The 26,216-nt window shown below is 40.8% G+C and overlaps 1 protein-coding gene across 2 annotated transcripts in view; it reads right to left on the reverse strand.

Moving 5' to 3' along the window:
* DERA (deoxyribose-phosphate aldolase) overlaps window positions 1–26,216 on the reverse strand; it is a 119,401-nt gene that overhangs the window by 17,574 nt on the left and 75,611 nt on the right. The window lies entirely within an intron of this gene.

A 26,216-nucleotide genomic window follows, 5' to 3' on the forward strand; every position in this document is an offset into this window, starting at 1 on the left:
GAAATTACCCCACAGTTTTTGGATGTTCTTTTTTTTTTCCACCCGTTTTTTCCTTTGTATTTCAGTTTAAGAGGTTTCTTTTGATATATCTTCATAGTCACTGACTCTTTCCACAGTTCTATCCAGCCTCCTGACAAGGTATTCTTCATTCCTGTTTCAGTGTTTTTGATTTCTAGCTTTTTCTTTTGAGTATTTCTTAGGGTTTCTATCTCTCTGTTTACATTACCTACCATTCCTCATGTTGTCTACTTTGCCCATTAAGATTAACATGTCAGTCACAGTTACTTTAAATTTCTCTTTCTGGTAATTCTAACATATCTGCCATATCTGCTGCTGCTAAGTCACTTCAGTCGTGTCCGACTCTGTGCGACCCCATAGACAGCAGCCCACAGGCTCCCCCGTCCCTAGGATTCTCCAGGCAAGAATACTGGAGTGGGTTGCCATTTCCTCCTCCAATGCATGAAAGTGAAAAGTGAAAGTGAAGTTGCTCAGTCGTGTCCGACTTGTAACGACCCCAGGGACTGCAGCCCACTGGGCTCCTCTATCCATGGGATTTTCCAGGCAAGAGTACTGGAGTGGGGTGCCATTGCCTTCTCCAAACTCTGGTTAAATGTTTGTTTGTCTCTATAGATTGCGTTTTTTCTTGCCTTTTAGCATCTCTTGTAATTTTCTGTTCGATGCCAGATGTGACATCAGGCAATAAGAACAGAGAATAAGGAGGACTTCAGTGTGGGATTTTATGTTAATCTGGCTAAGAGTCAGGTTGTGTTTACTGTCTGCTGTAGCCAAAGGTATCAGAGTTTTTGAAACCTATAATATCCTTTTGTCTCTCAGGTTTACTTCAGTCTTCCTAAATCTTCCTCTTTAGGGAGAGTACACGTCTTTTAGCTCTGTCAGCTGTAATCCACTAGATTACTGGAGCCCTATTACTGTAATGACAATGCATGGGAGAAAAGAAGTATTTTATAATCTTATTATTAAATTTCAGTCTTTAAGTGGGTCTTTGTCCTTGGGCTGTAACCTTCATAAGTGTGTCTTGGCTTTTCTCCCTGATTTTGATGATTTAGGAAGACTAGAGTGAAATGCCCTCCCCAGTAGGATGAGGCTCTAACAAAGCCTTTTGCCTTGGAAAGTGGACCTTTGTTAAGAAGAATGATCTGGGCATATTTCACAATGATTATTTTCCTCTTTCCTTCTCAGGGCTAAGAGAAGATCTTTCTTGGCTCTTCACTGTGAGAATTTGGGGTTCCTGGAGAGAAAACCCACAAAAATGTAGGGGCCACATGCAGCCTCCAACACTTTGCCAAAATTGCCATTTATGTGTTCCTACCAGTTTGACTCTCACAGGCAAGCAGATCTCTGCTATGACTCTCAGAATCTGCTAGTCTCTACAGATTTCAAGGTGGCAGTTTGCCCTGTGACTTAAATTCTTTAATGTTTGAGAAAAGTCATTTATTTTCTGAGAAAAGTCTGAGAAAAGTCATTGATTCTCAGTTTTTTCAGTTTTTTTTTTCTTACTCCAAGTACAGTTACGAAAGCATCCAAGATCTTCACATGTCAACCAGAAGTTCTTAAATTTTAAGGCAAGCCTTTATTGTCTGGGAAGTCACATATGGAAGAAGATACAAATCATATGCAGCATTTGCATGTTTTGGATATAAGATTACAGTCAACAAGAATTGGAAAGGTTCAGATTCACAGTTAGAAAAAATAAGAGAAGGCTTCATGGAATGGGTGAAATTTGGGAGAGACCTTGAAGGAGAGATATAATATGAAGATGAGAGAGCAGATGGAAGAAAAATACCATTAGAAGAAACACCAAAAGCATAGAAAGTTCAAGACATATCCCAACAGTAATAAATGGATCCATCTAAGGAATCTCTGTGAGGGACAAGGAGCATAGAAGTACAGAATGGTGATATCTAGGATATGTGTGTCAATGTGGATTCTAAAATCTGACTATAACAATCCCATAGGAAATATAAGGTCTGATCATCTGAAATCAATGTTTAAGATGTTAAATATGGTGCTTGGATAGGCTGAGAAGGACAATTGAAAATCAGAGACTACATAAGAGATTCATAGAGCAGGTAGGTACAGGCACCACTGGCTATTTCTTTAAGTCCAGGAATATGACCTAGCTTTAATTACACAAAACACCTTAGAAAGTACCTTTGTATTTTACAACTGTCAAAAGAACAATGGATTTCCCAGTGTGAGTGAGTAGGCACACACTTTGTTTTACTTATTTTAATATTGCTTCCTTTGCCCCTCTGCTAAACCAAAATTACCTTAGAGAAATAAATGCTAGATTTGGAATTACTGACACCACAGAGCACCAGAGGTTCTCCTCAGAGCTCATGTAAATCCAACATTAACCAAGCTCACCTTTGCTCAGTTGGGGGAAAAAACCTTATAAGAAAATATCTCACAATTAAAATAGCTATCCATATAAATATTCTTTCATCAGTGCCCATAATTTCAATGAAATAACTAAACTAGGAGATGAAAGACCTGAAGGGTCAAAAGGAACACATTAAATAAGACAAGTATTCAAATGTGCTTGGTTGAAATTAAAATTAATAATAAATTTATAGTATGATATTAAATTATATTTTTTTATTTTCCTAATTTGAAATCTCTAGCACAAGAGTTTTTTCATGGTCTAAAGCAACTCAAAGCTTTTCTAAGGCCTATAATTACAAGTCTCCATGGTACAGTTTCATTAAAAACTTTCATTAAACAACAGCTGCCCTTGTATATGGTCTTCTAATCAATTTGGTCAAACAGAATGACTTCTAATCAGCTGTTGATAAAAATAGAAGATGAAATTTTAATTCTAATAGATTAACCACAAACTCAAGACAGTCTTCAAAATCCATCTAGCTCTATTCTCCAGTGGATTTAATGACTATTCAGCAACTCATTACTAAATAGAACAAGATGAACATTTTCCAGTTCATTAAAGAAATGTACTATGTATTTTTGCATTGTCCTCATGATTCGTTACAGGGAGTCTTAATTACAAGATAATGGATAATGGTTATTAAATGCAGACTGCAGTAATGAAGCTCTATTCATTTGCGAACCTCAGAGACTGCAAAGAGAGGAAAATAAAATTACTAGCTTCAAAAGATTAACGGATCAAATTATTATTCAATTTTGAAAATCTCATTCAGACTTCATAGAAACAAGAAGAGATTAAAAACTAGTATTAAGACCAAAGTAGTACATTTAAAAAAATAATATCTTAAGGCTATTACTGTATAATAAGCTTCAGATGTGATTATTAGAAAAACATATAGCTAACAATGGGGAAACATACATTTTTATTTCCTGAACAAATCTTTTTTTATGAGATAGGAAGTTACTGGTAGTATCTTAAAGGGAGTCTTGGTGAACATGGAAGATATATGCTACTAGGCTACAAAAGAACAGCACAATGGAAGGTATGATTAACATTTTATACTTCACTAATGAAAAATAGGATTTAAAATCAACTGCTGCTTGAGAAAGCTTGTCATTAAGTGGAATTCATGCCAACCCTATAATAAGAGCTTCTGGGCACATTATTCATTAGCACCATGTTTTCTACTGCTCTGTAAGAAATCACCGATTAAAGTTAGCAAGAGAGTTCTGTATGGTAATTATGACACTAATTTATACTAGAAATCTGCAATGGGACACTAAAAAAAAAACTACTGTACAAAAATATGAAGCCCCCAATTAAAACCATATTCTTAGATATTGTATTCTTCCACTCAACGTAGGCTTGAAAATAATTTGGGGTGAGACATAAAGTGAAAGCCAGTCAGTCACATCCGACTCTCTGTGATCCCATATACTGTACAGTCAATGGAATTCTCCAGGCCAGGATGCTGGAATGGGCAGCCGTTTCCTTCTCCAGGGAATCTTCCCAACTCAAGGATCAAACCCAGGTCTCCCACACTGCAGGTGGATTTTTTACCAGCCAAGACACCAGGGAAGCCTGAGACATAAAAGATTCAGCATATGGTTGAAGAACTGGCCAGAGGATGGTTGGAAGCAGATGGCCCTTATGGAGGTGTATCAACATGGTGCTCATACTCAGTCTGGAGACAAGTACACCACAAAGGCATCTTTACAGGATCCAGGGATATTGGCTAATCTTATGAAAAGTGGGGGAAATGTTTGCCAAAGGAAGAGAAAAGAGCCAGATTGAAAAAAATAGAAACACTAGCTCTCTTAGTTCTTTCCTTCAATTTGAAGAATGAGCTCTGGAAATACTGGGTTGGCCAATATTCAGGTTTTTCCATAACATCTTATGGGATCTCAAAGAGTAGCTATAAGATGTTATGGAAAAATCCAAATGAACTTTTTGGTCAACTCAATCTTTCTCATTTGGTCCAGCCCATCATGTGAAAAAAGCAACAGAGCAACACAATTAAGCAATAAGGCATGTTTGAGCAGAATGGCGATCAGAAAGCAATCACAATCTCAGAGTTAGAAAATATCTCAAATACCTCAAGCGGAAGATTAGTTCATGATAACCATATTCCTTGCAGTTGCCTTCCCCTCAATAAAAATTAAAATGTGGCCATTTAAAACAATGCCACACAGTATGATTCAAAGGAAATGCAAGGTAGAAACTCTGACTACATAATCCTTGATAATTGACAGTAATGACCCTGGGAGAATATTCTACACAGTTAGGCCAACCATACAAAGATATGTGTTAGAACGGCATGACACAAACAAGAGTCCTCAAGTTATGTCTAATATGCCCGAAGTTTCCTTTCGTTTCTAAAACTTAGATTCTTTGGAATGAGTTTTAGAACTGGAATAACATTAGAGATGAGTTACCAATCAATGCAAATAACATCTATTTTATAGTGGATCTAAACTGTGTAATTTTTCAAACGATTTTAAATAGTTTAGCTTAGTTAATGCTTTTCCAATTTGATAAAAGGATTGTTTAACTCAAATGTTTACAAGGTCATATCATCACCATTTGGGGCCAAGATAGGCAATGGGATACAGCAGAATGCCTTCTAAACTGAGCTCTAAACCTCCTCTGACTTTTACTATTGTATTAATTATTAATGCTCCTGAGGATGTATCCACGTACAGTCAACAGTTCAGAAATGGGCCCCCTCAAATCATGCTCTCATAGTTCTGACCTCTTTGCTTCCTTCTCTGTCTTCTGAGTAAAGTTGTCAAGCAAGTAGAGTGAGGGGGAAATGAGCCCTAGATTTGTCACTAAAACAAAGGTTCTGAACTTAGATCACTGGGAGTGGTTGCACAACTTCATGAATATACTAAACATCCCCTGAACTGCACCCTCTCAAAGTGAATTTCACCTTATAGGAATTACATTTCAATTTAACAGAAAAAGAAAAAATGAAGTTTGTTCATGAGGGGGAAAGCAGGAGAGAAAGGAAAACTAGTACAACTAACTCTAGGTAAAATTATTAATCAGTTATAATCACCTGTACCCTCAACCTTTTCCTGAACTCATGTCTTAAGGCTACTCCCAGTAATCTCTGCAAAGGGTTTTCCATCAGCTCCCAAGTATGACATCCATAAACCAGGTTTCCTCTCTCATCTTTCTTAATAATTATAACATAACGTTTAGCGATCATCGATCTCAACTGTGGTTGTTTACTGATAATGCTTCACTCTATAGATGAGCTTGATGGTTAAGATGGTAAAGAATCTGTCTGCAGTGCAGGAGACCCAGGTTCGATCCCTGGGCCGGGAATATCCCCTGGAGGAGGGAATGGCTATCCACTCTAGTATTCTTGCCTGGAGAATTCCATGGACAGAGGAGCCTGGTGGGCGACAGTCCATGGACTCACAAGGAGTCGAACGTGATTGAGCAAATAACACACAACACAACAAATGAGCAACATTCATATTCAAGAATTAAACGACCTACAGCATTATGTTTGAAGGAAAATACTTCAATACACTTATCATTATTGTTCCTTTAAAAATTTTTTTAAGAATGGTACCCAAACTGAGAATTTCATGCAGGCCAAAGAGGGGATTTTTATAAAAAGACCTTTTACGACCAGCTCAATGATGTGCCCTGGGATCACGGACTACCCAGTGCATAGACTAGCACTGCTCTGTCAAAGACGGTGGTCACTCAACCGTGTGGCTACTAAGCACTGGAAAAGTGGTTAAGTCCAAACCGGGATGTGCCACAAATATAAAATACACACGGTGCTTTGAAGGCAATACAAAACACAGACTGTAAAATATCTCAGCAAAAATTTTCATACCGATTATATGCTGAAATGAAATATTATGGATTTATTGGGTTAAATAATATATATTTTTATAATTACTTTCACCTGTTTCATTTTACTTTATTACTATGGCTATTAATTTCTTTTTAATTATTTATCTCAATTAGAGAGCACTCCTGCCTAGGGCTTCAATGAGACATCAAAACCTGTAATCACCTTATATAGGCTCCTATTTGATATCTTTTTAAACTAACAATCTTTAAATGTTGCTTTAAATTCATTTAGCTAAAAAGGCTTAATCCTGCCTAAAGTAGAATAAGAAGATCCTTGGCAACAGCACTTAACTATATTCTCTCTTGTCCAAAAAATTTGACTCTGCAACTCCTGATTTGAATACTGCACTCAGCCAAACAAAAGCGCTGTAATGAACTGGGCACACCCTCCTTAGAAAGCAGAGAAGATCTGCCTGGAGAACAAAAGAGCATGTCCCTAAAATGTCATAGGCCCAATCCCAAGCATGTATTACAGAGAAATTCTAGTAAATACATTTTTTTCTTTCTTGAATGTTCTGTGATTCAGTGCCATTTATGGATTCGCACCCTAGGAAACTGGCCAGCTGACTAGTCTCTTAATCCTATTCAGAACTGGTCTTGCTTTTGGTTTTCAAACATAAGAGGAACTCTAAAATTATACTTGCAAACTGATGACAATGTATAACATGCTCCCAGCTGTATGCTCAGTCCAACCACTCTATCCCAACCTTATCCCAATCCCATCCAACTAGTATTTACTGAGCACTTACCATGCTCAGTCAGTAAAGAATCCACTTATAACGCAGGAGACTGCCTGCAATGCAGGAGACGCAGGTTTGATCCCTGGGTCAGGAAAATCCTCTGGAGAAGGAAATGGCAACCTATTCTAGTATTTTTGCCTGGGAAATCCCATGGATAGAGGAGCCTGGGGGTCTACAGTTTATGGGGTCACAAAGAGTCAAACACAACTTGGCAACTAAGAAAAAAAAAACACCATGTATAGTACTCTTGTAAAAAGGGGGACAAGGGGCTTCCCTGGTGGTCCAGCAGTTAAGAATCTGCCATGTAAGGCAGGGTACATGGGTGCAGTCTCTGGTCCGAAAAGATCCCCCATGCCCCGGAGCAACCAAGTCCCCATGTGCCACAACTATTGAGCCTGTGCAGAGAGCCTGGGAGATGCAGCTACTGAAGGCCGCGCGCCCTAGAGCCTGTGCTTGACACCAAGAGAAGCGACCACAAGGAGAAGCTTGAGCACCGCAACTAGTGAGTAGTCCCTGCTCGCCCCAGCTAGAGAAAGCCTAGCAACAAAGACCCAGTGCAGCCAAAAACAAAATAAATAAAATTCTTTTTAAAAAGCCGGGGGGTGGGGGGAGCACAGCAATGTACAAAACAAGATTCCCTTTATTTTGGCTCTGCACCAGTACAGAAAACGATGACTCAGTTATGCAAGTTACATCTGTTTTCTCTTTCTCTTGGTCTGGTTTCTGAAAATTTTTCTGTATCTGTCTCTATCACAGTACCCTCCTTTCCAGAAAACTGGTGGCACCATTGGGAAGAAAAAAAAAAAAAAAATGAGATTCATGACATTAGGCTGGTACCTTATGATCAAAAGAAGATGCCAGAAATACACATAGGCATTGTCACTGTGGAGGTATAACAGTCTGGATAAAACAGTAAAGCGTTTTAGTCTCAATATAAAATGAAAACATCAATCTATACATCAAGGTACCATTGCCAAATGTCTCAAAATCAAAATGCTTTCCTTTTGGGCCACTGCCTAGAGCTGAACCTACTGATGTAGGGATTTATTATGGTAAGTAAATGTCCTCTATTGACATAGTAGTTTTAAAGTCATCTTATCTTAAAATGACATATCTAATATTTTTTTTTTCCTTTCCCATTTTCTAGGAGGGAAGAGGCAGACGAAACCTCAATAAAGGGTAAAATGTGATTCGGTATCACTATACTTTGGCAAAAAAGAGTAAAATGAAGAAGAGTTTTAACAAAATAACAAGCTAGATATGTTTTAAACAACTGAATTTCCTTCTGATTGCGCTTTCTATTGTCACGAGCAAGTTTGGAATATATAGTGTATATTAACATTAAAAGTCAGGTATGCTTGTGTGGAATCTATTAACTTGAGAGAAAATTACTCAAATTGAAGAAATCGCTGCTTAAAATGGATTTAGAAATACATTTTACTGAACAAAAGCGAGCGAGAAAATTAGGCTACTTTATCAGGATTAGAAAGTGCTATGAATTTTAAACACAAAGCTTCTAAAAAACAATGCAGAACATATTTGAGATTATCATACCTCAATGTCATCATAAATCTTTTTCCCCCACCAATTGATGATAAGTAAGTAGAGTGACTTTTCACAGTGACCTGTCTTTCGTAAAAGAAGTTGTGTTAATTTTCCTGAGGGGTGTTTTTATCTCTAGATGATTGTTTCGCTGTACCTGGAGATTCACACGCTTCTCAATAGCAGATCCAGAGATGGGTGAACCTTGAAAAGCTCTGAATGGGAAGTATTTACATGTGGCGCTCTCTGGCCAGCTGTCTGGGTTATGCAGTGACCACTTACCAACTACTTACAAAGACAATGCTGCCCTTTGATCGTTCGCAAATCATCTTCAAGTTAAAATTCTCACTATTTTGCAACCAGTCATACCTTCATTTATCTTTATTTCTTTTCCCTCAGCCACCACTAGAGACCTCGAGTCCTCAACAAAAGAGAAACAGCATGGCAAAGGAAGAAGTGACCGAGCCCACCTACCCATCCGTGGGTAAGGGCACCACTGGGATGGGTCACCGCAAACTTCTGCCAAATAACATGCACCATCAGGGTGTTAGGGTCATTCACAAATTCCCAAAAACACACAAGGCAAGGAAGGAGGAGGAAAAAGAAGTCTGTGAACTGGGCAGGAAGAAAGGTTCTGACCCAGACTGCAAAAGTCCTCAGTAAAGACAACGTGCCTGCCCGCTGGACCCATTTTACGTATTAATCAGAACTCATCTAAGAAATTAAAAGATGCTTGCTCTTTGGAAGAATAGCTATGACAAACCTAGACAGTGTATTAAAAAAGCAGAGACATCACTTTTCCAATAAAGGTCCATATAGTCAAAACTATGGTTTTTCCAGTAGTATGTGTGGATGTGAGTTGGACCATAAAGAAGGCTGAGCACTGAAGAACAGATGCTTTCGAACTGTGGTGCTGGAGAAGACTCTTGAGAGTCCCTTTGACAGCAAGGAGATCAAACCAGTCCATCCTAAAGGAAATCAACCCTGAATATTCATTGGAAGGACTGATGCTGAAGCTGTAGCTCCAATACTTTGGATACCTGATACCAAGGTATCAGAAGACCCTGATACTGGGAACGACTGAGGGCAAGGGAAGAAGGGGCTAACAGAAGGATGACATGGTTGGATGGCATCACCAACTCAATGGACATGAGTCTGAGCAAACCCTGGGAGATAGTGAAGGACAGGGAAGCCTGGCGTGCTACAGTTCATGGGGTTGCAAAGAGTCAGACACAACTTATCAACTGAACAACAACAACATCTAAGATCTCCTTGAAAGTCACTTTTTTTTTCAAGGCACTGACTTCCCAGTGAATAAATAAATATATATGCTCATATCTGCAAGGAGATCCAACCAGTCCATTCTAAAGGAGATCAGCCCTGGGATTTCTTTGGAAGGAATGATGCTAAAGCTGAAACTCCAGTACTCTGGCCACTTCACGCAAAGAGCTGACTCATTGGAAAAGACTCTGATGCTGGGAGGGATTGGGGGCAGGAGGTGAAGGGGACGACAGAGGATGAGATGGCTGGATGGCATCACCGACTCAATGGATGTGAGTCTGAGTGAACTCCGGGAGATGGTGATGGACAGGGAGGCCTGGCGTGCTGCGATTCATGGGGTCGCAAAGAGTTGGACACGACTGAGCGACTGAACTGAACTGATGCTCATATCCTGTATTTCCCTTATAGCAGAAGGGCTATATGTTCCTTTTCCAAAATTCTCAAGTAGAAATTGTATATACCCATACAGTAAGAAAGTATATTTCAGACAAATAGCTTACATTACACACTTAACACAGAGGCTTTATCTGCCTCTCACAGAACTCCCTATTATAAAACTAATAGGTCTGATTTAAGGCCACTGGTTTTTTAGGAGATTTCCCTCCCCCCACAAACAGAATAGAAATAGTTTCTTAATATGTATAAGTTAAGTCTTCATTTACATTCCTTTTAAACCTATATTTTAAAATTTCAATACATATTTAATGTTTTTAATACTGCCTATATAATTGCCTTGAGTGTGGCATTTATTCCCTCCCTCTGAAGTACATGTTTTATCATAAATGTAATTTCTCCCAGGTATTTCAGGGGAGTTATTAAATGTCAAAATTCAAAGTGAATATATAGGTAACTTTAAAATGTAAAACCCCAGTGAAGAAAAAATTTCAGCTGTTAAGTTGATTACCGAAAACGGGAAATGGGATTCACAATGATAACCTACAAGGGAAAAAGGCATTTAGAAAACTGGGTTAGAGACAGCAAACAGTGTCAACTTATGCTAGCGATCTATTTACTTGTGCTTCTGTCACAAATACCATCAATTTATTCTTGAGAAAGAAGGTTCTCTGGGTTGACTTGGCCCAGGTTTTTATATTTAATACATGGAAACAAAAGAGCACAAAAATTTTTAAGTATGAAGCCCTAAAAATTGTTGAAATGTGGAATGAACAGATAAGACAGGTTTGATGGTGGCATTTTTCATTTCACAACCTTCAACTGCTTAAAGAGTAAAATCGTAAAATTTCCACTCTCCAGGGTCTGAATTTAGCCAAATATTCCATTGCTCCCTTCTTCTGCCCACCCTAGAGTATCTTGGACTCTAGCTAATTCTGATGATGATAATATAACAACAGGAGGAGAGGGGTCTTTTATTTTGCTAGGAACTCACTAGGTGCTTGGCTTTATGTATCTATTCTCATCTGATCTCCACAATAGCTAGGAAGGCAGGTTATTCTTACTATTTCCATTTACAAATGGTGAAACAAGGGGTTATAGATATTGACGAACCTAGGATAACAGTTTTTAAGTGTCACGAATGGAATTTAACCCAGCTTTTTCTAAGTCAAAGTCCAGGCTTTTCACCACCGCACACTTCTGCCTTCTAAACCAGACTCATTATTGTTTTGCAAAAACATCCTCTGCCTTATCAACCTCATACCCTCCTTCTTTCCTGCCTGTCAAAATCCTACCTAGCCCAATTCAACTATTTCCTTCAATATGAAGTGGCACTGACATTGCTTTCTTCCAATTTTTAATGTAAATGTGATGACTGGAGCTCTGGCAGCCACCTTTCAACCACAAGGGAAACATCAAGCAAATAACTGAGGTACCAATCTAGACAATGATGATGAACCAACAGTGGTAGCTGGCTACACCTCCAGACTTCTCGTTTTATGAGAAAAATAATTCCTTATTTATTTGAGCCATCACTGTTCACTTCCGTGCTATCTGTAACTGTTTGCTTTCACTCTTCTGACAGAAATTCAATGGTACACTACATCGGTTAATGTCTCTCTCTCTCTCTGCAGTCACTCTCTGCAGCCAAAGACACAAAGTATCGCCCCCTACACATGCTCTGCCCTGCCTGGCTGAGATCCCGAGGAACTACCAGCTATGTCTATCTGGACCCCTAACTCTCCATCCACACTGGATGACAGGAGTCAAAGCCCAGCTAGATAAAGCGTGGAAGGAAAAGTAGGAGGCGAACCGTGATTTGAGAAAGTTGGTAGGAATTATTAGGAAAAGCTCAAAGTGCAAAGTCACCGAACATCAGAGATTTCTGGTAGAGAAGGAACTTCTGAGGACTAGCAAATGACACCTCTATAAAGCAATCTGTCTGAAGAAGTTACCAAAGAAGCAGAGAGAAAGGAACCATTTTTATCAACAGAGAGAAAATACTGGGAGCTCAAGAGAGTAAAATATGGAGGAAGAAACTAAAGTTCAAGTCTTTACAAGCTAAAATTGGAGGGCTTCCCTGGTGGCTAGCGGTAAAGAATCCACCTGCCAATGCAGGCACCCTGACTTCGATCCCTGATCCAGAAAGATTCCACATGTTGCAAAGCAACTAGACTCCTGTGCCACAACTATTCGGCCTATGCTGTAGAGCCCAGGAGCCACGTCTGCTTAGCCTACAAGCCACAGCTGTTGAAGTCCACGTGCATAGAGCCCATGTTCCACCTTTTGCCTTCAGTCTTTCCTAGCATCAGGGTCTTTTCCAATGAGTCTACACATCACATCATGTGGCCAAAATATTGGAGCTTCAGCATGAGTCCTTCCAATGAATATTCAGGGTTTATTTCTCTTAAGAGTGACTGGTTGGATCTCCTTGCAGATCAAGAGACTCTCAATGAGCCTTCTCCAACGTCACAATTTAAAAGTATCAATTCTTCATTGCTCAGCCTTCTTCATGGTCCAGTTCTCACATCTGTACACAACTACTGCAAAATAGAGTTCTTTTTTTTTCTACTTTTTATTTTATATTGGAATATAGCCCATTAACAATGCTGTGAGAATTTCAGGTGCACAGCAGAGTGACTCAGCCATACACATACATGTATCCATTCTCCCCTAAACTGCCCTCCCATCCAGGCTGCCTAGATTTCTATTGTTTAAGTCACTCAGTGTGTGATGCTATCACAGCAGTCCTACAAAACCAATGTGAGAACGTATATTTAAAAAAGACATCACATGCAGCACTATTTACAATAGCTAGAACATGGAAGCAACCCAGATACCCATCAACAGATGAATGGATAAAGAAGTTGTGGTACATATACACAATGGAATATTACTCAGCCATAAAAAGGAATGCATTTGAGTCAGTTCTGATGAGGTGGATGAACCTAGAACCTATTATACAGAGTGAAGTGAATCAGAAAGAGAAAGATAAATATCATATTCTAATGCACAAATACGGAATCAAGAAAAATGGTTCTGAAGAATTTATTTACAGGGCAGCAATGGAGAAAGAGACATAGAGAATAGACTTATGGACATGGGGAGCAGGGAGGAGAGGGTGAGATGTATGGAAAGAGTAACATGGAAACTTACATTACTATACATAAAATAGCCAACGGGAATTTGCTGTATGGCTCAGGAAACTCAAACAGGGGTTCTGTATCAACCTAGAGGGGTGGGATGGGGAGGGAGATGGGAGGGAGGTTCAAAAGGGAGGAGATATAAGTATACCTATGGCTGATTCATGTTGAGATTTGACAGAAAACAACAAAATTCTGTAAAGCAATTATCCTTCAATAAAAAAATAAATTTAAAAAAAGGCATCACATGAACAGGTGATAAGGAATGCATCTATTATTATTACTTTGGGCTATGTTAGGTTTTGGTTGTGGCACATGGGATTAGTTGCTCTGCAGTGTATGGGATCTTAGTTCCTCCGCCAGGGATCAAACCCACATCCCTCGCATTGGAAGGCAGACCACTGTATTGCCAGGGAAGTCCCATGAGTGGGTCTTGAACAGTTCAAAAACTGAAGTTAGGTCACTTATGTTTCAGACAAATCCAAAGTCAACTCTCCAGGGTGCTTCCCCAGGATGAAGCAGGGGACGAACAAAGAGATGAGAAAGGAAGGCACAGCCAGGAAAGCAGCCCCGGGCCAAGCAGAGCATGAGATGCAGAGGAAGAGATGAGAGGAATGGACTGACCCCTTGCCCAAGACAGGGTGAAATTTCAGGAGAGGACAAGGACATAGTTACAGGCAGGGACCAGCTAAGGAAGAACGACTAGGAGAGAAAAGGGATACCCCCAGAGGGCAGCAGGCTCTGAAGTGCAGGGGTATCCCCATGTCCTCTGCCAATGATCTTGCTGGTTCCTGGTCATGCATGAAGTCAAGGTTACATCCAATGGCTCCTACCTGGTATTTCTTTACCTATCTGGAATCTCTCTAGCAAGTTCAGAGCTTATAACCTTCTGGTTATAAAGTACCTAGTAACTATTGAAAGTGAAAGTAAGTGTTGGACTGCTTCTGTCCATGGAATTCTTCAGTCAAGAATACCGATTAGCATTAGTTGCTAAGTCATTTCTCATGAACTGTGGCCTACCAGGCTCCTATGTCCATCGGATTTTCCAGGCAAGAATACTGGAGTGGGTAGCAATTCCCTTCTTCAGGGAATCTTCTCGTCCCAGGAATTGAACCCAGGTCTCCTGCATTGCAGGCAGACTCTACTGTCAGAGCCACCAGGGAAGCCCATTATTCTACTTTAATTTGATTGGATCTATCTGGGGCACTAAGGAAAGGGACACTTTGTCTGATAAGTCCACACTGGGAATTCCTTTCTAAGCTCCCAAAGCATCTGAACTCTGAACGAGTCTCCAGCCAAATGCTTCCTCTCCCCCACTTCTGACCCTGGGGAACAGGAGACACGTCATTCCATGTTAATATTCTCCTAGTCAGACTTTCCTGGTGGTCCAGTGGTTACGAATCCACCAGCCAATGCAGGGGTCATAGGTCTGATCCCTGGTCTGGGAAGATCCCATATGCAGCGGGGAAACCATGAGGCTCCTCTGAGCCTCACTCTGCGACTAGTGAAGCCTGCCCACCTAGAGCCTGTAGCCTGCAACAAGAGAAGCCGCCTCAGTGAGAAGCGCACGCACCACGACTAGAGGGTGGCCCCCACTCACCACACTAGAGAAAGCCCGCACAGCAAGAAGACCAAGTACACACAAATAAATGAATAAATAAATATTTTTAAAAACTCGCCTATGCATCACTTCATCATCCTCGGAAGATTCTCCTTCTAATACCATTGACTTTCTTCCTGTCTTTCCTCAGCTGTATTTTCCCCCTTACTACCTACTAACACTCTTCCTACTAACAGACACAAATTCAGACCACCACCCCACCTCTGGAAATTGATGGGGTTCAGTAATCCCTTTTGGGTGTAGAATTACTTGAACAATGTACATCCTTAAGAGAATCAAATGCGACATCACCCAAGACCACAGATGGTGGCTTCGCAATGCCTGTGTCCTTTTCTTTGTTTCTGAACCTGAATCTCTTTCCCATCTCTGTGGGAGGTGCTTTCTCCCTGGGTCAATTACTTGAATAAAAATCTGGAATCTTTCCAGTCTAGTCCTGAAGGAACAACCAGAAAAAGCGATAGTGGAGAAGGCTGGGTTCAACGGAAAACTACATTCAATTATAATTGAGTCCCTGATCACCTCATGGGGCCTCCGCAATGGCTCGGCAGGTAAAGAATCTTCCTGCAATGCAGGAGACACAGGAGATGCAGGTTCAATCCCTGGGTCAGGAAGATCCGCTGGAGAAGGAAATGGCAACCCACTCCAGTACTCTTGCCTAGGAAATTCCATGGACAGAGGAGCCTGGTGGGCTACAGTCCAAAGGGTCACAGAGTCAGACACGACTGAGCAACTAAGTACACTGATCACCTCATGGGAGTCTGTATGGTTAAAAAACAAAGAGGGGGAAAAAAAGGCAAAGAGGGAAGACAGAGTTATCAGCCATGCCTGGATGTGGGCTTACATAAGGACAGAGGATGAAAGTGAGAAATGTACTTCAAAAATAATTTCAGCAGAAAAATGTATTTAATAACCACTCAATTTAGAAAATACCATCTCTAATGAAAATGTCTCCAAGTGATAGTTTTAAGGATTTCCATTTTATATTTTTGAATGGCATTAGAATAATGAACGCTGTGAGATGAGGACACAGGAGAAAGCAGAAGAAAATCTGCTTTTTAACTAAGTTATCTCATCCGCAGTCCTACTCACAAACTGCCACATCCATGAACGCGACTAGAGATAACATTATAAACTCTGAGGTAATTTATACACTTTTCGTTTTTATTAAAAAATAAACAGGCAAATTTTAATTATTCACTAGAATGTTAATATAAAACCAGTGTGATAGCAGCTAACATTCTACAAACAGCCTTTTGCTGGCTTCGTGTGACATGGATGATCTAAATTCTTCCCCATTTCATTGACTATTCAGTGCCTCCTCCGTTGTCCCCTGCCCAATTTAGCAGCTTTGTAACACAGGAAACTTAACTTTTGATGTCGCAGTTGATGATAAATTTTTTACAAAAAGCATACTATAACACGAATTCTTAGGTCACTAGGAAACCAAAGCATCAAGATAATTCAAGTAAAAGCATGAATTTCCTTTTTGCTCCCAAATCACGGAAATAACTGTATTCGTTCTGTTTTGCTTTATGTGCCTTGTCTTGCTAATGTTTTCTAAACATAAAAATAACTTCTCTTTCTTTTATCTTCATAGCCTTACTCAGACTTCGTTTAAAATTCTTCTCCTTGTTACAAGAGCAGAAGAGTAAAGGAGAAGCGGTGAGACTCTGGTGGATTGCTTCTGCAACAAGCTGGTGAGACAAACGAAGAGGTTATGAGACAGGTCTAGGATCTGGGACCCTTTGCTGGAATGCCTGTACCTGGACGGACTTTCCAGATGGCTCCGTGGTAAATAATCTTCTTGCCTATGTAGGAGACATGGGTTCAATCTCTGGGTTAGGAAGATCCCCTGGAGAAGGAAATGGCAACCTACTCCAGAATTCTTGCCTAGGAAATCCTATGGACAAAGGAGCCTGGCGGGCTACAGTCTGTGGGGTCACAAAAGAGCTGGACATGACTGAGTGACTAAACAATAGCAACTGCACCTGGACACACCTCTCCTTGAGCCACAAAATACAAAGAAACTGTATGGGACTAAAGATAACTGTGTGCATGTGCAGTTGGGACGAGTTCAGAGACCAGAAAACCCTAATGCCACTTCTGAAGATCCGGGACCAAAAGCAGGGTATTGCACATGTACCCTTGTACACAACAACACCTAAGGGGTGAGCAAAACACCTAAGTCACCCCTCCAGCCTGACCTCTGGACACATCCGTACCCTCACCCCATATAAGGAACCACCCCATCCCAACTCAGAGAGGGAACAGGGAACCTGTTACTTGATTTCACTCCTCCTTTCCCCCTACTTCAGCAGAGACCCCAGTAAAGGCTTGCCTGAATTTCCTGTCTGGCCTCTAGTCAATTTCTATTGATGGAGGAAAGCCAAGGACCCTGATGGATAACAGGTGGAGGACCTTGTAACAGGAGGCAGAGGTTCAGCTTCCTGGGCTGAAAAAAGCCTTGCACTGTGTGTTGAGTTGCTTCAGACGTGTCCAACTCTTGAAGCCCTATGGACTGTAGCCCACCAGGCTCCTCTGTCCATGGGGATTCTCCCAGGCAAGAAATACTGGAGTGGGTTACCATGCCCTCCTCCAGGGGCCCTTGCTGACCCAGAGATCGAACCCGAGTCTCATGTCTCCTGCATTGGCAACTGGATTCTTTACCACCAGTACCATCTGGGGAGCCCCACCTTTTGGGGGCCTTGCTTCCCCTGAACTTCCTGTCCTGACCAACTGCACCATCATGAGCTGTTTTGTCCTCTTTCTCCCCTGTTTAGCAGGCAACCAGTCATCAAATACTATTCATTCCACCCCTTTAGTATCCCCCTCAGCTGTCCACTCCTCTCCAACCCCACCACTGTGCCCAGGTTCAGATCCTTATCCTGGTCACTAGATTGTGACAGCAGCCTCCTACCAGGTTCCTGGTCTCCCCCCAAATTCACTCCCCTGAAAGTGAAATTCTGATCACTACTCTACCACTGCAGAGAGCAAGAAGGGAGGACAGGGAGTCTGGAGAAGGGGCATCTTATTGACCTTCATCGCCTGTGCCTAGCACATAGTGGAGAAAGAAATGGATGAACGAATTTGTCGATCACTCACTTCCTGGCTATAAACTGCCAAGGCTAAAAACTTGCCACACCGGCAGACAGGAACGCAAATTCTATAGCAGAGCCATAAGCCTCAGGCTGCTTACTGGCTTCATGCACTGGCTTGCCACCCTAATCATATCAGTGTTCTCACCATGGCATGCTCTTCACAGCTCCAGGTATAAAAGGGCATGAGCTTCTTTGCCTGAGATGTCCCTCCTCCTCTGCACCTAATGACTCCTCCACGCAGGTCACTTGCTTTGTGAATCCTTCTGTGAGACCTCAGAGGGTGACATGTTCCTGAAGCCCCAGAGTAAGTGTACCCACAGCTCCTACCATTCCCAATAGGGCAAATCATAAACCCCATTTTTTCATCTCACCAGACTAAGAGACACTGTCGGCATTTAAAGGGAAGGCGCTGCTCCTTATTTTTCTCTCCCCTCTCTCTTGTCATCTCCTTTCCCAATGCCCAGAATGTTGTTGCTGTTTTAGTAATAGCAGAGTTGTGTGTGACTCCTGCGACCCCATGGACTGTGGACTTCCATGCTCAGAACAGCATCTGATAAACATTAGATGCTCATAAAATACCTGCTGGATGAGCCTTTTCAAGGGAAATAAATACCCCAGGTATTAGGAGGACAGAAAATCTCACCCTTCCCTTCCCCACCAGCCCCTCCTCCAGCCCCTATCTTCACCCCATCCCTTACCACCCCTCAATCTCTCATTTCCTTCCACTCCCCAGCACAGCTGGGACCTGGGCAGGGAGTCCCCATTCAAGTCCTAAATCTAATACCTTGCAGATGAAGGGAAGAGGGACCTCAATATTATCAAGGCAGCCAAAAAAGATGAAAAATGTTCATAGAGACCTAATTAGACATACAAAGTCAGGGCCTTTCATAAAACACTGTTATGTGTTGGTTAGGATCTACAGAACTGCTGTTGCAGTGTGAAATTTCAGTTACTCTGTCGGCTAAACTCAGGGCTGGCACAGAGATCAAGTAACCATCATGATCTTGTTCTACGGGAATACAGGTTCAGAGTTCCCAATGAGCCTTCTGTAAGGTAACTACCTACCAGAACAGTCAGCTTGTTCATAGTGGACTGTTTTTGCTAAAGTTTTTTTCCCCTTGAGTTTGTAATTCTCTCCCTGAATAATTTCTAAACTACTAAGATGAGTAGAAAGGACTCTTGTCTTATCATCAAGAAACCTGTATTCCAGATCAAAGGCTTTCATTCCTGCCTACATAGTAGACACACAAAGGGAGTTTTTTAAAGTACTCATTCAAATGCTCCCATTCAAGATGGTTAAAATCAGAATCTCTGGGTGGTAGGATCTTTTCAACAGTTTATGGAAGAAGCTCTTCAGGAAATTCTAATTTGCAAACTGGGTGGAGAACCTAGACTGTGTTTTGACTCATTTGTTCTGGGGTAATTTCCTCATGAATCTGACTTGTCTGAATCTTGGTTTTCTTACCTAAGAAAATGAAAGCTTTGAGATGAACAAAAATTTCTCTATATCCTATAAGTTTCTCCTGTTCTTTCCAGTTTTCAAAACGTTTGGAATTTTTATGAGTTAATTTTTGAACGTTTAGTTGCTCTATTCCTCTTGGCTTATCTGATGATGTACAAATCAAGAAAAAACAGACAGAAATCTGCAAAGACCTTTTAGTAACTGAGACAGAAGGAGTTGCAGGCAACGTTCCAATTTGAAAAGTATTCTTCCCACATACTTAACTAGTTCCTGGGAAGACAAAAGTTACATGTACAATTACTTAATTTTACAGTTTTTTTAGAGCCATTATATTAAAACTTTTACTTCACTCTGTATAATCGGAAGAATCGAATCACCAGTCTATGTCCGATGCAGGATACAGCATGCTTGGGGCTGGTGCACGGGGATGACCCAGAGGGATATTGTGGGGAGGGAGGTGGGAGGGGGGTTCATGTTTGGGATCGCATGTACACCCGTGGTGGATTCATGTCAATGTATGGCAAAACCAATACAGTATTGTAAAGTAAAATAAAGTAAAAATAAAAATTTAAAATAAAAAAAATAATAAAAATAAAATAAAAAACTTTTAAAAAGGAAAAGAAAAAAAGTCCCCGTATACTATATAATATTTCACTCCCTCAGATACATAGCTTTATCATTCTAACAATGCCTTTTTTTGCATATGCTTCCATTAAAGCCACGACTGCAGAGTAAGCTGATGATTTCAATGATGCCCCCTCACTCCCGAAGTCTTTTTTATTCAGTAGCTCACTGAGCAATTTAACACACAGGGTCCCTAATTTCTTTATTCTAAGGATGGCAATATAACCTTTGTCTTGCTTTGACCAAGTTTTCTCTTAGTTAACACATCTTTTCAAGTTAAAAAAAAATATTTTTTCATTGATTTGGCTTATAAAGTAAACCGAGAAACCTGCAAATAATTTTGTGAAAAACAAATAAAGAAATATTCACCCTTGCAGAAGAAAAGAGAACACAGGAGAATCGCTTGCTCTATTTTATAATATCATGGTACATGGTGTAGTCTCATGTCAGTATTTATTATCAGTCATTTAGTTTATGATAGAGAATAACTTTTGATTACTGATGCTTGTAGTATTACTCACTCTGTCTTGGACTGTTTGAAGATCTGTATTTTTATTACAAAGTCCAATAAAAATAAAGTGAAAAACCCATAGGTCCCAAAACTGATTCCTGGCTAGTGCCGTATGTCACTCCTTTCCAATCTAAAGAGTATTTCCTTCTGCTGTTAGTCTCTGCCTCTCGCTCATAAGCAAATTTATCTCCTAATGCTTCATTCTTTATTTTAGCCATTAATCTCCTATTGAGAACCTTACCAAATGCTTTTTGCAGATAAAAATATTTAATATCTACTAGATTTCCCCTATCCACAAAGCCATCCAACACTGCTTAGAGGGGAAAAATCAATCTTTTGTACCTGAATTTAAGTTTGCTGGTTTGACTCAATGTATTTTTCTCGAAACTTCTTCAGGTCTTTACAGGAAACAAGAGAACCATAGGGCCAAAACGCCACTTCTCTTTGTTATCGGTTCAATTGTGCTCCCTAAAAAGGCATGTTGAAGTTCCAATCCCCAGAACCTCAGAAAGTGACCTATTTGAAAATACAGTCATTTCAATTGCAACCAGTTAGGTAAAAATAAAGTCTTACTATGTAAGCTGGGCTATTACATGATGGGTGTCCTTATAAGAGGAGAGACAGAAATACACAGGAAGATGACCATGTGACAATGGAGGCAGAGATGAGAGGAACACATCTGTTAATATAAGCCAAGGCTTCTCTGGTGGCTCAGACAGTAAAGAATTTACCTGCAATACAGGAGACCCAGGTTCGATCCTTGGGCCAGGAAGATCCCCGGCAGAAGGGAATGGCTACCCACTCCAGTATTCTTGCTTGGAGGAATCCTTGGACAGAGGAGCCTGGCTGGCTATATATAGTCCATAGGGTCACAAAGAGTTGGATACGACTGAATGACTAACACACACACACAAGGCATGCCAAGTATTGCCAGCAAACAACAAAAGCTTTCTAGCAAGAAAGGATTCTCTGCTACAGATTTCAGAAGGAGAGGGCTTGTGGACACAGCCTTAATTTCAGACTTCGGCCCCCCAGAACTTGAAAACAAACATCCTTTTTTTTTTTTAAGGTACCCAGTTCTTGGTACTTTCTTAGGGTGCAGTTTAGAAAACCAATACCCTCCCTCTTTTCCCATTAATCCCATATTTGCAGGCCCTGTCTATCCTGGATTTAAGTCTACCCAGAAATTTCATACATACACAACCTGTGTGTCTGTGTGCAGGCATGTAAAATATTTTTCTCCTTTAGTATCCGACTCCAGGCTGAAGAATCACAATTAACACTTAGAGCCAAAGGACCATATTTAACATTTAGAGTCAAAGGATCATATACAGTGTTTCTTCTTTCAGGATCATATTTACCTCCAAAGCAGAAAGCACCCCAATGGTCGCTGAGTATCATATATCTAACACTGGCTCCAGTGGGCTGTCATCCCAGCAGATTCTTTGAATACCTCCTACTTCCTGATGTGGCCATGCAAATTCCAGAAAACCTGGACTTTATCAAAACTCTGCTTTATACTGGGCTGAAATCCATCTTTCTATATCTTCTAAAAGTAATGTGCCAGTCCTCCGTCCTTGGGTAATAGACAACAGTCATGTCTTTTCATGCCTTGTTGTGTATGCTGCTGCTGCTGCTGCTGCTGCTGCTGCTAAGTCACTTCAGTTGTGTCCGACTCTATGTGACCCCATAGATGGCAGCCCACCAGGCTCCACCTATGGAGCTTCTCCAAGCAAGAACACTGGAGTGGGTTACCATTTCCTTCTCCAATGCGTGAAAATGAAAAGTGAAAGTGAAGCTGCTCAGTTGTGTCTGACTCTTCGCGACCCCATGGACTGCAGCCTACCAGGCTCCTCTGTCCATGGGATTTTCCAGGCAAGAGTACTGGAGTGGGTTGCCATTGTCTTCTCCACTTGTTGTGTACATGCGTGCATAAAAGCATGTGAACACAACATCACAACCCCAATGCTCACATTCTTCCCAAATAAGATGTCCCCTTTCCTTTCAATCACTCTGCATGAGGATGTCTCAACTTCCCTCATCCCATGCTCGGCCATCCTTCTACACATGCTCCAGTACCATTTCCATCCTCACACCCTTTCATCGTATCTCTCTGCTCCTTCATTCTCATACGGCCCTTAGCCTTGACCTCTCTCCTCATCCTTCCTCAGGTGGAAAAGAAAAAGGTCAACTTCAACTGCTGCCTGCGAGCTGCTCCCTGGGCACCCCAAGGAGGAGAATCTAAAAACAAGCTAGAACCTTGTACAGAACTCAAGTGGCCATTGATATGCATGACCCTGCACGTGCATCATCATGGGACCATCAGCAGAGCAGGTAGAGACAGTGGAAGCTACTTGAGTTCAGGGTTCTCTTGCAATCTTCCCTTTCATTTCAGTAAGGATTTGCTGTGGGTCTATGATGGGTGGGGCTCTGGGTTTGCCTTCATGCGGCTCTTTCATGAGTATTTCACGTCTACCACCCCCTAGGGGATTCCTTGGTGGCTCAGATGGTAAAGGATCTGCCTGCAATGCAGGAAACCCAGGTTTGATCCCTGGGTTGGGAAGATCCTCTGGAGAAGAAAATGGCAACCCACTCAAGTATTCTTGCCTGAATAATCCCATGGACAGAAGAACCTGGTGGGTTACAGTCCATGAGGTCGAAAAGAGTCAGACAGGACTGAGCGACTCACTCACTCACTCACCCCCTAGAGTTTTTCTCCAAACATTCTCTCTCTATTGTCTTATTTTTCTTGTCCTCCATAGAAAATTACCATTCAACATATAAATCTCATTCAGGGACTTGAGAAATACTTCTGGGCCTCCAAAGGTCAAACATAGCTTACACTTATCTTTCATAATCTAGATTGATGGTGGGACAGAGAGCAGGATGGCGCAGTGACTGAAGTATGGAATCTGGGGTTGAGTCCTTCAGAATTCTGCTCCGTCCTCAATGTGTGGCCTCAATCTAGTCACTTAACCTCAAGCCTCAGGTCTCCAAGCCACTCAATGCTGATAAGGTACCTCCCCTACTTCGCTTTAGGACAACTGCAAAAAGAATTTGGTGAACTACTCCACAAGATTTATTAACCTTTGTTCACGAAATGATTCAACAAATACATACGGTGGTGGTTCAGTTGCTAAGTCATGTCTGCCTCTTATGACTCCATGGACTAAAGCCTGCCAGGCTCCTCTGTCCATGGGATTTCCCAGGCAAGAATATTGGAGTGGGCTGCCATTTCCTCCCCCAGGGGATCTTCCCAACTGACCCAGGGATCAAACCTGCATCTCTTGCACTGCAGACAGATTCTTTACCACTGAGCCACTAGGGAAACCCCAAATATGTATATCAAGTATCTCCCCAGTGCAGAGGACTAAGGGGCCCATTCGAGGGTTTCAATTCCACAGCATTTATGAGTTTGCTAATAGGTGAGTAACTGGCACAGATACTATATGACAAATTACAAAAATCAACATGTTAGGAAATAAAGACAAATGAATAACAATCTCAGAGACACAAGCAACTACCTATGGGTCTCACCTCCAAGTCATAAACCAGAATTTCACTAAGAAAAAAAAAATACCTAATTCTTCTGCTGAGAAAAATACAGATCTCTTTTAAAAAACGAATTTTATATATGTTGTTTACAATTGTATATTTTGATGTCCTTGTACCTGATGACTTATCCCATAAAGAAGCATTTTCTAGGCACTGGCTATGTGCAAGTCTTTCTGCCCAGGGGATTTCTCTTAGCAAGCCAGGTCTGTAAAAGGCGGTTTATATGCTTTCGGAATAAGGTGGGTTACTTTTTTTTAAATTTCACATAGTAAAATTTTATACAGACTAGTGTACACCACATAAAAAACTAAGCTTAGAAGGTATCCCTTCCCTGCCCCTCCTCCCTAGAAGTCTAGCCATGAGGAGACAGAGAAAATGCTTTATGCTTAAATGCTTAAATAGACTTAACCTGTTTTAAAAAATGACATGCATGGACCAAAATGCACCATCAGGAGTTCCTGCCCTGCTGGGAGGCCAGCAAACATGGGAAGTCCTCTCTTCTGTGGAGTTTTTTATTTTACACTCAACAAAGGATGGGGAGGGTGTGGGTGGGCGAAGGTAAACGTTCTGAAATTTTTGCTTGGGGCCTTGAATAAGATAGCAAGTTAATTAGTTTTTACTCTGTAAGTGGTTTAATTTTCAGGGCTGGTTTAAGGAACTGTAAATAATTCTACACTTTAAATTCTTTACTTTTTAACCTAATACATGTATATTCTTATGCTTTCCACAGTGATAAACTTTCAACTGAAGCAAACTTTTTCATAAATTAAATGCTTTTCCTATGAAAGACAAGATCTTATTAAAAAAAAAAAAAACAGGCTGGAACACCACAGGGGTCTGGATGTGCCATCTGGATCAATACTCCTTCAGGATACAAAGATTTGCAGCCTCAGATGAAGGACTCAGTGTGACTTATGACAGTCTTTAGAAAAATAAATCTATACTGTCATTTATACTAGGATTGATTCATATTTAAAATTTTTTAACTTTAAAAAAAGTCTTAGATGTTAATTTGCTATTAATCACAGCATTTTTTTTTTTTAGGGTTTTGGTTTCCTTCAGTCACAGCAAATTTCCCACTGTTTTCTCTCTTTTTTATTTATTTAATGGCTTCCCTTCTATTTTCTTCTCTTTTTCTCAGCTTCATCTCATTGTTTCTGTATTACTTTGATCTTATTGGGTTGCATTTTGAGTATTCCCTCCCCTGGTTCCTACTTTTTTCATTTTTGATTTCCTATACGTTACAAAATCCCAGCCAAGTTCAAAACTCATTTCGCATTCCCTTCAAGGTCTGCTTTTCTCAAGCCCCATATTTTTATGTTTGTACTCTTTCCACAGATCTTCATCAGCAATTCAAACCTGATGACATTATGATTGCATCTTTAGTGCTTTTCTACTCCAGCCTTATTTATCATGCCTGCATTATTTCCAAAGATAAGGTCTAGCATAACTTCAGAGCAGAGCTTGTTAGCTGTTGCGTGTGTGTGAACAGTCCAGGCTACTGAAAGATAAAGCCACGTGCCTACAATCTGGCTTTATTCTTAATGTGTGCATTTGCTGGGCGGAAATCCCTGAGCAGTAGATGACCTGCTTTCGACTTCTCTTTTCTATAAGCATGTTTCCCTTTCTATCTTACTTCCTATCACCTTGTTCTTGGATTGTTTGATGAAAAAAATATGGTGCTCGTTTCTCTTCCCTGATTATATTCCCTTCAAACTGTTTACTCCTACTTCACCGTCTTCTTTTTTTGTATTTCTCTCACCACATTTCCACTAATGTAAAAGTAAGATCGATTTTCTCTTTTTTGAAATATTTTATTTTAATTAATTAATTTATTTATTTGGCAGCCTCGGGTCTTGGCTGCAACACACAGGATCTTTGTTGCATCACGTGAGACCTTTCATCGCAGCAAACAGGCTCTCTAGTTGGAGCTCAAGGGCTCAGTAGTTGCAAAGCGCCT

Source organism: Budorcas taxicolor, chromosome 5, assembly GCF_023091745.1.
Source record: "Budorcas taxicolor isolate Tak-1 chromosome 5, Takin1.1, whole genome shotgun sequence".
Classification (NCBI taxonomy): Eukaryota; Metazoa; Chordata; class Mammalia; order Artiodactyla; family Bovidae; genus Budorcas; species Budorcas taxicolor.